Raw genomic sequence first — 14,811 nt, 5'->3', positions numbered from 1 at the left:
ATTTGTGTTCTTATTACTGAGTTTCAAGAATTTTATTTTTTTAAAGTACATTTTGGACATGAGACCTTTAACAATTATGTAATCTGAAAATATTTTATCCCAAACTGTGGCTTGTATTTTAATTCTGTAAACAATTTATTTCAAAGACTAGAAGTTATTAATTTCAATGAATCCAATTTACTGATATGTTTTTTCTTTCATGGATCATGCTTTTGGTATTGTAATTAAGTACTCTTTTGTAGCTGAAGAACTGAAAGATTTTATTCTTTCTTTTGAAAATTTTATAATTTATGTCTTACATTTAGATATATGATCTAACTGGATTTATCTTTTTGCAAATAGTCTAAGGTATGAAAAAAACTCCCTTTTTCAATATGGTTCTCCAATCTTATAATACCATTCGTTAAAAATTATCTTTTCTCTGCTGAAAACCAGTTGGCTATAGATGTGTATATCTATTTCTAGAAGATTTGTTCCATTGATCTCTTTGTCTATCTTTAGGCCAATACCACATTGTTTTGATTACTGTAGCTTTATAATAAGTCTTGAAATCAGGTAATGTAAAGCTTGCAGCTTTGAAATTTAGAAACCTTCTGTCAATTTCTACAAAAGACTGCTAATATTTTGTTTATAATGGAATATCTCTTCTTATATTGATTATTTAATTTTTCTAAGCAGTAACGTATAGTCTTCAGTGTACCCATTTTGTATTTATTGACATTATTATAAATTGTTTTAATTTTAATTTCTAATATGTGTAGTTAGTATTTAGAAGTACACGTGCTTTTTTAAAAAAAAATTTTATTGTTATGTTAATCACCATATATTACATCATTAGTTTTTGATGTAGTGTTCCATGATTCATTGTTTGTTCATAACACCCAGTGCTCCATGCAGAATGTGCCCTCTTTAATACCCATCACCAGGCTAACCCATCCCCCTACCCTCCTCCCCTCTAGAACCCTCAGTTTGTTTTTCAGAGTCCATCATCTCTCGTGGTTCGTCTCCCCCTCTGACTTACTCCCCTTCATTCTTCCTCTCCTGTTATCTTCTTCTTTTTCTTTTTTCTTAAAATATGTTGCGTTATTTGTTTCAGAAAGTACAATTGCTTTTTGTATCTTTATTTCATATCCTGTGATCTAGCTAAACTGACTTATTAGTTCTAGCGAGATTTATTTTATTTTATTTTTTAGATTCTATAAGATTTTCTATATATATACTTTCATGTCATCAGTACATAAAGATAATTTTAATTCTCCCTTTCCAGTTTGGGTGTCTTCTACTTCTTTTTATTGCCTTATGACTATAACCTCCAGTACAATATTGAATAGAAGTGATGAGTGAATATTCTTTCCTTGTTACTAATCTTAAGAGGAAAGTATTCTGTTCTCTATTATGAGGTCTGAGAATAGCTATATATTTTAAATAGATGTACTTTATCAGTCTGATGAAGTTCTCTTTTGTTCCTAGTTTGTTTTATGTACCAGAATTTGGTTTGTCTTAGTAAATATTTGTGCACATTAGAAAAAATGTGTATTCTACTTTTGATAATGCCAATTAAGTCAATTTAGTTGATAAAGTTGGTCAAGTCTTCTGTATAATTATTGACTTTTTTGGTCTGCATTCTCTCAATTACTGAGATAGGGGTGTTGAAATCTCCATTTTTAATTTGTCTATTTCGCCTTGCAGTTCTTTTAGTGTTTGCTTCATGTATTTGAAACTCTATTATTAGATGTATAAACATTTAGGATTCCTATGTCCTCTTAATGAATTGATCTCTTTGTTATTATGAAGAGACCATTCCCGAACAATCTTTGTTCTGAGAGCTACTTTGATATTAATATAGTCACTCCAGTTTTTAAAAAATTAATGTGTGTATGATGTATCTTTCTCCATTTTTAAACTCCTCCAATTTTTGTCTTTATATTTAAGCTGAGTTTCTTGTCAGCGGAATATTGTTGGGTGAGTTTCTTTTTATTATTTAATCTGACAATCTCTGTCTTTTAATTGGAGTGTTAAGATCATTTATACTTAATATAATCACTGACATGGCTCAGTTTAAATCGACCGTTTTACCGTTTGTTTTCTGTTATACTATTCATCATTTTTTCCCTTTGTTGTCTTTTTCTGTCTTCTTTTGGACTATTGGGCGTTTTTATTATTCCATTTTATAGTTTTTGTTGGCTTATTAATTATAATACTTTGCTTTGTTTTTCATGGTTGCTGTAGGATTTGCAGTATACATCTTTAACTTATAAAAGTTTACTCTCAAGGGATATTTTCTCACTTCACATATAGTATAAGAATCTTATAAAAGTATTATTATTTTCTTGCCAGCCTTGTGTTGTTGTTGCCATGTATTTTATTTCTACATATGTTATAATTCTCTGACTACATTATTATTTTTGCTTTAAATAGTCAATTATCTTTTGAAGAGATTTAAATAAGAAGAAAAATGTCTTTCATATTTACTCACACAGTAATCGTTTCCAGTAGTCTTTATTTTTTTGTGTGTTGACCAGTAATTCTCCACCTGAACAATTTTTCCACCTCCAGGGGACAACTGATAATACATGGAGACTTCAGTGGTCACAACGGGGGAAGGGGGGAGTGTTGCTGACGTCTAGTGGGTAGAGGCCAGGGATGCTGCAAAGCAGCCTATAGTCAACAGAAATCCTCCATAATAGACTGTTTTCTGTTTCAAAGATAAGTAGTGCTACAGTAAAGAAACCCTAATATATAGCCAGATTTCCACCTGGGATCATTTTCTTTCTGCCTGAAGGACTCACTTTAACATTACTTATATTCAGTTGAACTGGTGATGAATTCTTTCAGTTTATGTATTTCTGAAAAAAAAAATCTTTGTTTCATCACTGTTTTTTGAAGGCTATTTTTATTGGTACAGGCTCTAGGTTGACCATTTCTTTCTTTCTTTTTGTTCTTTTTTTTTTTCTTTGCTTTTCTATACTTTAAAGATGCTCCCACACTCTTTTCTGGCTTGCATTGTTTTTGACAAGAATTTGGCAGTAGTGCTTATCTTTGTTCCTCTGTACATTGTCCCACAACTCACCAATGCTCTTGTCACTTAAAAAAATCTATTTGCTCTGTATGTTTTATTTTAGATTGTTTCTATCACTGTGCCTTCAAGTTTACTGTTTTTCTCTTCTGAAATGTCTAATATGTTGTTAATCCCATCCAATGTATTTCTAATTTCAGACACTGTGAAGTTTATCTCCAGAAGTTTTATTTAGACTTTTATTTAATATCAATGTCTCTACTTAATATACTCAAACTTTCTCTAGCTCCTTTAAAATATGGAATATAGTTATACTAACCTTTGTCCTTATCTATTGTTTTTACCATTTGTGTCATTTCTAAGTTTTGATTGTGTGAAATTTCATCTTAATATTGGTCATATGATATATCTGTTTTTCTTGGCTTGTATTATTTTTTTTATTAGATACAATATAATGTAAATTTTACTGTGTTTACTGTGTTGAGTGCTGGATATTTTTGCATCCCTATAAACATTCTTGAGTTTTATTCTCAGTATAGTAAAGTTACTTGGAAACAAACAGTCTGATGCCTACCTCTTTTATATTTTTATTTTAATCTTTGTTAAGTAGGATTCAAATAGCGTTTAGTATAGCATTTTCCCCAATACTACCAAAGAAATCATTCTGAAAACTCTTCCAATGCTCATCTAAAATCATGGATGCCAGAAGAAAGTAGAATAAAATTTTCAATTGTGAAAGAAGAAAACTGTCAACCTAGAATTTTATATCCAGGAAAACTGTCCTTTAAGAATACAGGGGAAATAAATATATTCTCAAAGAATTGAAAAACTAGAAGATTTTTTTTGTTAGAAGGCCTACCCTTAAATATTGACCAGAGGAAGTTCTTCCAACAAAGAGAAAATTTAAAAGAAAGGTCTCGGATCATGTGGAAGGAGGAATGAACAACAGAATGAGCAGCAATGTGGATACATACAATAGATTATTTTTTTCTCAAAAGCTTTCAAATCTTATTTCATGACTGAAACGGAAAATTTAACACCATCTGTTATTGAGGACAATGATACTTTAAAGCGTGGGAGGTTAAAAAGACCTAAATGGAGGTAAGATTTCCCCCCGTTAAAGAGATACAATGTTGATACCAGTATCATCACCAGACTGTGATGTCACATATGTGTATTTTAAAACCAAGAACTACCACTACAAAAGCTATACAAAGAGATAAATGAAAAACACTATAAATAAATAGAGATATATTTCCAAAAAACTGTATAATTTATAGAAAGTCAAGAAAAGAGAAACAGGAACAAGGACTAGAGAAATATTAAACAAATAACACAATGGCAGGCTTAATCTCTAAAATATCAATAATCACTATAATGTACATGGACTAACTGCAGTAATAAAAAATCAGAGATTTGTAGAGTGGATGTGGAGTGTTATTCAAGGCTAGTTCAGCTTTTGAAAATTAATTAAGGCATTCTACCATGCTAAAAAGCTAAAGAACAATCATCTCATCATGTCAATTGATGCAAAAAACCTAGAAAACCAAAAACAAAACATTCACATTTGGCAAAGTGTAACACCATCCATGATTTTTAAAAATACTCTCCGCAAGTTAGAAATAGAAAGAAATTACCTCATCTTGATAAAAAGCATGTATATGAAACACAAACAGCTAACATCATACTTAGTGGTGACTTAATGCTTTCCTCCTGAGATCATAAGCAAGGCGAGGACGTTTGTTCTCACCACTATTATTTTACATAGTACTGGCGATACTTTGCACTGTAACAAGACAAGAAAAAGAAACAAAAGACATTCATATCAGTAAAGAAGAAGCTAAAATGTCTCTATTTGAAGATGAATGATTGCCTCTGTAAAAAATCTGAAGGAATTTGTGCATATACATAAACTTATATGATAAGTGAATTCAGCAAGTTTGTAGGGCACAAAATCAAAACACAATTCTCTATATGAGCAATGAACACGTGGAAATCTAAATTAAAAATAAATACCATTTATAATTGCCTCGAAGAAAATGAAATAATAAAGCATCCACCAAACAAAACATGTACATGGTCTGTATCTTACATATTAAAAAATGCTGATGAAAGAAACCAAAGGAGATTCAAATAAGTAATAAACCATACTACATTAATGGATTACTCAAATCAACATAGTAAGTTGTTACTTCTCAATTCATTCTTGGGTTTAATGCAATTCCTATAAAAATCTCAGCAAGATATTTTGCAGATATAGACAAACTCGTTCTAAGATTTATGTAGAAAGGTACACGCTCTTGAATAGCTAAAATAATATTGACGAAGAAAAACAAAGTAAGAAGAATAACTATCCAATACCGAGTAGGAGTTGTTGGAAGGATAGGCACATACATACATGGAACAGAACAGAGAACTTAGAAATAGAACTGCAAATATACACTTAACTTATTTTTGAAGGTAGAAAAACAATTCAATGGAGGAAGGAGAGACTTTTCAAAAAATTGCTTGAACAATTGAACAACCATGGGCCATAAAAAAGTGTCTTGACTTAAGTCTCACACCTTGTACAAGAACTAACCTAAAATGGATTATGGACTTAATGTAATACACAGAATTATATAACTTCTTTATAGGATGAAATCTTAAGATCTAGGGAGAGACAAAGTGTTCTTAGACTTGACACTAAGAGCTCAATTCATAAAAGAAAAAATCGATTTATTCGTCCTTACCAAAATTAAAACATTTTGCTCTTCAAAATATTGTATGAAGAGGATAAAAAAACAAACTATAGACTGTTAGAAAATATTTGCAAACCACATATCCCACAGAGGACTAGTAACTAGGATATAAAAAGAACTCTCACAACTCAAAGGTAAAAGGGCAAGCAATCCAATTAGAAAATGCACTAAAACATGAATAGACATTTTACTGAAGATGATATTAGGCAAACACAAATTAAAATAACGAGCTGTCATTACATGCTTATCAGAAAGGCTAACATTAAAAACAGTGATAATATCAAATGCTGGTGAGGATGTGAGTCATGCATGCATTGTTGTGGAAAGGTAAAATGGTGTACCCACTCTGGAAATGAGTTTTGCAGTTTTGTTTTTCTTTTAAAGCTAAGTATATAATTACCATACAGCTCAGCAATTGAAATTTTCAGCAGTTGTCTCAGAGAAATGAAAAAAAATGTTCAAAGAGCAGTACATAAATATTCACATCCCCTTGATTTTTTGGATAGCCCCATACTGGAAACAGCCCTGATATCCTTCAATAAGGATATGGTTAAACAAACTATGGCACATATATCTCATGGAATACTACTCCTCAATAAAATAAACAAACTATAAGTACATAAAAGAACTTGGATGAATGTCCAGGTAGTTATGCTGAGTGAAAAAAGGCAATCTAAAAGGTTACATACTGTATGATTCCATGTATATAAGCACTTTTAAATGACAAAATTTTCGAAATGATAAAAGATGAGTGGTTTCTAGTGGCTAGATATGGAGGGGGAGGCGAGGAAGGGGTAGGTGTGGCTATTACATGGCCACAGCTGAGACCCTTGTGGTGATGTCTGTTCAGTATTTTGACTGTGGTGATGGAAACAGGGACCAACACATGTGATAAAATTGTATAGAACTAAGCACACACACGTGAATGAATATGAGTAAAATTAGCTAAGTGTGTGGTAATTTGTTATGGAAGCAATAGGAAACCAACATGATACCATATGATTCTGCATGAAGTTAAGAACAGGTGAAAATCATCTGAAGGAAAGCGGAACAGTGCATGCCCATGTGGATGGGCAGGGATTGGTCAGGAGCAAGCATGACAGAATTCTCTGGGTGATAGAAACACTTTTTATCTTGACAGAGTCTTGGGTTACACAGATGTATGCATTTGTCAAAACTTATCAAACTGTACACTTGAGATCTGTGCATTTCAGAAAATGTAAATTATACCTCAGCAAAAAAATGATCTCATTATAATTTGAAAATTGGATGAAATGTTCTGAATATTTTGTAGCTAAATGAAGTCTGGTAGACCTATTTCTCTAACTCATAATGGATATCGAATTCAAATTTAAATGCTTTCACTCAATTGTTAATATTTGTGTAATAATTTTGTAGTACCAAAATATTTAAATGAGAACAAGGTGGTGGTGAGGACCAAGTACCTGCTTGCACTTGATTTGTGGTTCTTTGATGTATGGGCTCTTGGTTTTCAGCAAGTTACTTAGCTTCTCTGAGCCTGGATTTCTACCTTGACGAAAGTGACTCTTAGTGCTGACTTTGCAAATTTATTGTGAGGGTAAAGGAAAACATATGCAAAGCTCTTAGTATACAATAGGTCTTCAACAGGCTGGATGGCTCTTGTTATTTCAAATCATAGGCATTTCTTACAATTATGTTATGACATAAAAATTAATTAATCTAATGGAAATCTAATGGGGAATAATAGGTGAGTAAAAACTCTTATCCTTAGGATTATATTGGCTCTTCTTCTTAAGATACCATCTAGTAGTGAGAACGTCTTATGGTCAACTATAGACTTCCATAGACAATGGGATTCCCACTCAATCCATTTTGGGAGTTGCAAGTAGTCACGAAACCAGAGTGTTAAGTGAAATGCCTACATGACTTACAGTTAACAATGGGGTAGTTCAAATAAAACATGTCACCACTGCTGGAAATAACAGAACATATACTGGGACTCTGATAGAAGACAATCGGATGTCCACAGCTGTTATAAAATAACTTAGCCATCTATGTGTGAAAAGAAGGAGATATATTTTGCTGCTTGAGACTCTGGCCTGTTGCAGCATAGACTGGAGGGTGGGTCCTAAACCCTCAGTCCTCAAGAGTGGTCTCTCAGCAAACTCCCCCTGCAATTGGGCCATTCTCAATTGGAAAGCCAGCCAGCAGGAACCTGTTAACCTGTTTCTCTGACATAACTTGGCAAGGTTGCTGTGTTATCATCCAAAAAGGAATATGACTTGCTAACTCCAACCAATATTTTACATTTTATTCCAATTGTAGAGAAATACATCAGAATGTCTAAAACACCTGACTTATTTAGATGGGTCGCACACTTCCCTCAAGGAGGGCCGGTCCTTTATGAACGTCTTGGAGTTTCAAAAAGCCCACCAGCCTCACGGGCGACACGGATGTTCGTTTGCAAACTCCCCGCTTTGCTGTGCCTGTATGGGCGGTTAATAAATATGCTGAATTGGAGAATTAAAATATTTTCCCTCTATGTGAAATGAGGACTTTAAGAGAATAAACAATGGCTATTTCTTGTACCATTAATTAGCTACAGAATGAGGCATCTACCCGCAGATGTGTCTGTGGGTCCGTCTCAGCACCGGTTTCAAGACTTCAATCAGCCTGTGACTCACAGTTAGTGAGAGAAAGACCATTGAGGCCATACAAGAGGAGCATAAATATTACGTGTCGCTTGGTATCATAATTAACTGCATGCTTCAAATATTTCTTTCATGTCTGCTTCCACAATAGGTAATATAATTTACCGTTAATAGGATTAAAATGTCTTTTTTTTTTTAAATAAAAAAGGTAAATACTTCAGTGGCTTAAACTGTTTTCTATTTGTTTTGTACTGATACATATTTTACTGCAGGCAATCTCTTTATACCCTGCAGAAGAAAATAATGAGGAAAATTGGAGATAATTTATGCGGTCCAGAAGCAAAAGCTTTTCACGATTATTATTTTTGCTTTTGCTCAATAATAAAGCAGTCTCTTTCCATGAAACCTTGGGGGAAAGCCATCCTGACTCCCTAGCTGTGGTGCAATTTTAAAGATCTGAGGAAAAGGAAGAAAAAAACCCCCATCATTGCATGAAGACAGGAAGTTTACCCTGGAGAATTAATGCTAACAGTTCAGAAACCTCCAAACAGAAGAGCACCCATGTTCAGGCTACTTTTCAAAACTGATAATTGAGAGAAAGGGAGGCTTGCTTAGATTTTTTTTAAAGGCCGTTCCATTTTCTATCTCCCGTGGCGTGCTCAACACACTGTCACGGAGGCTGACACAAACCAGCGCAGGTTAGGAAACTCATTACAACTCTGAACTTGTGCAATGTTCCAACGGGTCAGAAATTAAAACCCATAACCTGTGGCATGATATCTCCCAAAGAGGCAAGTTTTAATTTTATCTGCAAAGGATGAACCATTATTTAATGAGACAGATGTCTGAATATAAGATATCATGCGATGGAACATATGTAAACACTGATAACTCTTAGAAAGGGATGGGTGTGCTGGGTGGGGAGGGAGAGGATTTAATTACAGATCTAGGGAGAACGTTAGGGGTAAGCCAGCCGACTCTCCTCCTCTTGCAGAATACTTGCTCAAGGTCACCCAGCCACCAAGTGGCAGAGCCAGGTGTACAATCCCAGTCTGCAGACATCCGCTCTGGTGCTTTTCCCATTCCACGATACTGAGTCCAAGTGTCTCTTTGGAAGTGATCTCGTCTTTCCAGTCCTTACAGCCAAGCGGAATTTGGCATCAACGAGTGGATGTGCTCACTTCACTGCCGATCTATCTATTGACGTTTCATTAGGGAGCCATGTGCATTTGCCAAGGATGAATGAGTTCATTAGCACTGAGACTAATAAACTTTAAAAAGTTAATAATGTGAATATGTTTGATTTGGAATTATGCACACAAGCATTAGGAGTTACAAAAAAATGGCTTGCTTCATATGCCCAGCTTTCTAATTTCAGTGGCGTGACAGACTTGGATTTTCTGACATCTCAGGCTAACCCTCATTCTCAAGGAATATATATTACATCCCGCCCTTTGCCTTCTCAGCAGTGTCTCCAAAACAACCAAAATTACCAACAAAAATGAATAATCACACAACCAAACAGTGAATCTCAACTATCATTTTCTTTCCGCATTGTTTTGGTTTATATTCTTATTGGACTCTACCCCTTATTCTGTTTATTGATTTATTTAGTGAGAGATCAGGGATGGTGGTGATGGAGTCTCGATCTAAACAGTTCAGGAGGGATATTTATGGTTGGCCTCGCTAGGACACTTTTGTGAAGGGTAGGCAGAACTGTCCCAAGCCACCACACTTGCCCCAACTCGGGTGAATACTGAACAATTTGGTAGCGGCTATGGCTCTGGGTTGGCAATGCTCACGAAGTACGTTGGATCTTCCCTGCTCTGCTGCTAACACCTGGGTGGTGGGAGCAGCCCCATGAGGCATGTAAGTGAACCCCATGAACATGGAGGGGTTCTTGGGATATGGTACTCTCCTCAAGACCAGCACAGGCTATACTTGCTCTCCCAGGGTCTGCTGACTGTGCCCCCTGTCACTTCTAACCCAGCACGCGGCTAGGCCCACGGGTAGTCCACGTGGGCTCTGACATCGAGTGAATTGGAGCGCTACCAGTTACCGGCAATGGACCAGCAGCAAGTTTCTAAATTTCTCAGAGCCTCCGTTTCCTCACCTGTAAAATGAGGGGAATGTTAGTACCTGCCTCAGAGAGTGGAGTTGTGTGCAGGAGGAGAGACAATTTATCTGAAGCATATGCCACCGGTGCTGGGTCTATGGAAAACACTCAATAAATTATTATTATTATAACTCCCATCATCACAACCACCAGGAGCCTCTTAATTTGTCTGCATCCAGACTCTTGCCCTTCTGTTCTCCCAATGCACCACTGCTGAGCTTAATTCATCTAGAGCACTCTGGATGAATCTTATTTTGTCACTCTGCTGCTATAAGCTTTACTCAGATGCCCATTGTGATGCAATGAAGTCCAGACTCACTAATCTGGTCTGACATTGTGCGGTATGTGGAATACACTGCAGGTGCACAGCATCCGCTCCCACGCACTCATTCATTCGTTCCATGACCCTTCAACTGGGGACCGGGAACCTGCCAGATCCTGCATCCTACAGATGCCCTGATTCCATAGAGTATTTCTGCTGAGGAGTTAAGTGGATTACCTATGGTGATCTTGCATTTGCACCCTTGCCCAGCCCACCTCACCCAGCTCTGTGCCTTCTTGCCCTCCAGCCACTGTCTCCCTTTTGCTTTCTCCTCCCAGCTCCTGTGGGGAGGCGAGGCCCCCCCCGGCACAGCTCCCTGAGGCATAGGCTGGCGAGCCCGTGTCCTCTCCTCATTCCCCCAGACCTTGCTGGAGTTAATGTAGTACCGGCTCTGCCAGTTCTAAGACCGTGCGCGCTGCACCATCCTGTTTATCTGCTGGTCCCATACCTCATCAAGTTGCCTCTTCTCTGAACTGTTTCCACTTCAACTGTCTTGGGTGTGGCCTCTGTTTCCCACCTCACCACCGCATTCCCAGTTTCAGAGAAACTTTCTCTGTTTCTCTCTCTGTCAGTTCTCTGCCTTGACCAGGACTCAGCTCAAGGGGTGACTTCTTGGTGAGATATTCCCCACGCACAGGCCTCCCCTGTGTCTCTGAACTCATGGCTGTTCCCCTTCTGTAGTTCTCACCCACAGTCAATCAAATAGAGCTCCGCAGCATCTAACATGACCTAGTGTTGTGATTTTGCTATTGGATAGTTAACTTTCACATGTTTATGTGTTAACTCTGCAACGTGGTGGTGAGCTCCCGGAGGCCAGCGTCTGTGTCTGCTCATCATCCTCTTGTTCACTGACCTGTAATTATTAAGCACCATCTGTTGTCCTAAACTGTGCTGGTCCCTGGAACACAGTTTCCAACAAGATGATGCAATTTCTGCCCCGTGCATCTTCTGTCCTGGTAGGCAGTCAGGCATTGGATTATTGATTATAATGCAGTAGGATGACCATTTTGATAGATATGAAAATAAATAAATGGGTGCTCTAACCCAGTCTTAGGGAGGTAATGCAAAAGAGACCTGAAGGGTAGGGACAAGCCTGGTGAAGACAATGGTGGGAGGAAATGAGCGGTTGGGTGACCCCCATCAGCTCAGTGCAGCAAGGGCAATGGGAACCCAGGGAACCCATGGGAAGGCACGCACAGGGAGGGACATGATCATATTTGCATTAGGAGACAGATGGCTGCACCATGGAAAATGAACTATAGGGGCGAAGGGCAGAGGAGCCCCTGTGATGCTTTCTGAAGCAGGACTAAGATGGTGATGGTGACCTGACCTCAGGCGATGGTGAGGACATTGCAATGATGTCAATGGAGCCAAGAGCCATTTCCAAAGGAGAAGAAATAGGTCTCACTCTCTGGATGACCGATCAGACCCACAGGGTGAGGGAGAGGGCGCCTCAGAAGTGATTCTAAGGTTTACAGCTTGGACACACCAGGTGGAAATGCCAGGCAATGAGATATGGAACCCTGGAGAAGACGGTCTCAGGAATGAAATGGTTAGTTCAGTTTTTGGACATGTTGAATTTGTGGTGCCTATGAGACTTCCAAGCATAGGTAACCAGCAGGCAGATGGGTAAATGCATGTGACGCTCAGTGGAGAGTCTGAAGTAGAATTTATCACATAGATTAAATGATGTAGAAAATGTCACTGTATTAACAGCTGTCCCCATAAGGCTCCCAAGAAAGGCACTGGGTTTATTTAGAAAGAATTCTTTGAGAGGCCCCCATGGGTTCCACATTAAAAGCTGGAAGAACCTGGCCATGGGCAGAGCTGTCCCTAAGGCAGAGAAGGCAGTGTGCTTTGTGTCCTGGCCCTCCCCTTGGGAGATAACCCTTCCAGGTTACCCATATCTGCACACTTAGTTCTACTGGGGTTTGGAGAAAACACTCATCAAGGGGCAGTGCATCACACACACATTGTTTGCTGCCTAACTGAAGAACCAGAAGGATGGTAGCTAGAGAGAAGCATGAAGGAGGAAGGTGGGAATTTGCATAAATCTTTGGGTGGGCTCTGGACCCCAGGTGAAATTGGGCCACACAACCCCAGCCCATTCTCATTGTTGAGCTCCAACCATGGGGCTGAGAGCTTTTATCCAGATTGAGGGGAAAGCAGTGAGCAAAACAGACAGGCTCCCTGACCACATGGAGCTTGCATTTTAATGGATGGTGTATCTATGGCTGTGTTACTAGTTATCAAAATCTTAGCAGCTCAAAGCAAAGTCCATTTATTGTCTAAGTGTCTGTGGGTCAGGAGTCTGGATACCTGTTGGCTGTGCTCTCTGCTCAGGGTCTCACAGGCTGAAATCCAAGTGTTGGTCAGGCTATGTTCTCATCTTGGGCTCGGGGGCCTCATCCAGGATCATCCTGATTGCTGGGAGAATTCAGCTCTGCCAGCTCCTTAGGTCCTTGACACATGGCTTTCTCACAACATGGAGGCCCACTTCTTCAAAGCCTGCAGGGAAATCTCTGTCCAGTCCGCTATGGCAGGCATGGCTATCCCACCACTTTGTCAGCATAACCAATCAAGGAGTGACCATCCCCCTGCATTTAGAAGTCCCTCTCATCCAGGGAGAGGATCATAGGTGTGTGTACATCAGAGGCGGGAATCTTGGGGACCAGTTTAAGAATGTGCCTGCCACGGGAGGACTAAAAACAACAAAGGAATAAACAACAATTATGTAATATTACAGGTGGCGTAAGAAGCCAGGAACCCAATGAAGGACAGTAAAGGGAAAGTGAAGGGTAAAGGGATGAGAGCCTAGGGGAGGTGGCATCATGGCAGACACTTGATGGAAGAGGGGAAGTGAGTTTTTATGTGGGTATCAGGCGAGAACCTTCCAGGAAGAAGAAACAAAAAAAGCAGTTGAGTGGGAGGCAGCTTGAGCTTCCTTGGGGATTGCAACTGAAACCAAGGGCATCATCACGTAGGGAGCATGCAGAGAATGAGAAGCTCAGAAGGGCTCCTAGTCAGAGAAGTTACCGGACTGACGAAGGGCTGGGAGAGGAATGAGAAGACCAGGCAGTAGTAGACAAGCAGAGAGCAGGTGTGCTGCGATGTTTGCAATGTGTATGGAGAAAGGGGTGACCGACTGCATTCACGGAAGAGCAGACATCCAGCAAAAAAGGACTGGAAGATGCCTATCAGACCCAGAACATTCAAATAATCGGTTCTTCCTACGAACATCGGGGGAGCGGCAGGACAGCTGAGGAATAAGACTGGTACCTCTGATCCTCATTATTCATCTGCAGATGTTTTCCACATTTTTGTGGGGTTTCTGTGCCGTAATTTTGCTGTCCAAAATCCCCCCCAAATGGCCCCAAAACAGTGCTTAAGCACCGTCTGGTGTTCCTAAGGGTGCCTGTGATGAACTGTGTTAAGTGAGCATCATTGAGGCGTGAGTCAGAGTCCTGTTGGCCATGAGTTCAACGTTAGTGAATCGACAATATATAATATATATTAAATAAGGTGTCTCTAAGCAGAGACACACATAAAGCAAGGCTATATATGGGTTGGTGGATAAAATGCTGTGATGAGAGAGTTGTAGGAACCTAACCCTGTAGTTCTCCTAGAAGCAATGCTTCAGGTTTTGCTAGCTCAGCTTCCAAGGTGGCTTTAGACAACTGTATTTAGACGTCACAGAACCACCGTGAATAATAAATATCAACTATATTTTGTTGTGTTCTCTATATTGTCTAAGAGGTTTCACATATTGGTGTTTAGGAAAGTTTTCACCCAGTAACAGAAGCATGGAATAGCAGTGGTATCCACACATCGCCTACAGACTCCGTTCAGTGTGGAGAACTGCAGAATGGTGTGGAAAGGGAGGAAGGAGGAGGGTGGCCTATGGCACAGCAGGGACCAGGTGACCGCCTTTCAGATCCCACTCCATCACTTGGTCTGCTTGCTCTCTGGTGGATAACTAATCT

Source organism: Callorhinus ursinus, unplaced genomic scaffold, assembly GCF_003265705.2.
Source record: "Callorhinus ursinus isolate GAN/ISIS: 27379988/994484 unplaced genomic scaffold, GSC_fseal_2.0 scaffold11, whole genome shotgun sequence".
Taxonomy (NCBI): domain Eukaryota; kingdom Metazoa; phylum Chordata; class Mammalia; order Carnivora; family Otariidae; genus Callorhinus; species Callorhinus ursinus.
Note: the sequence above shows the minus strand (reverse complement) of the source record.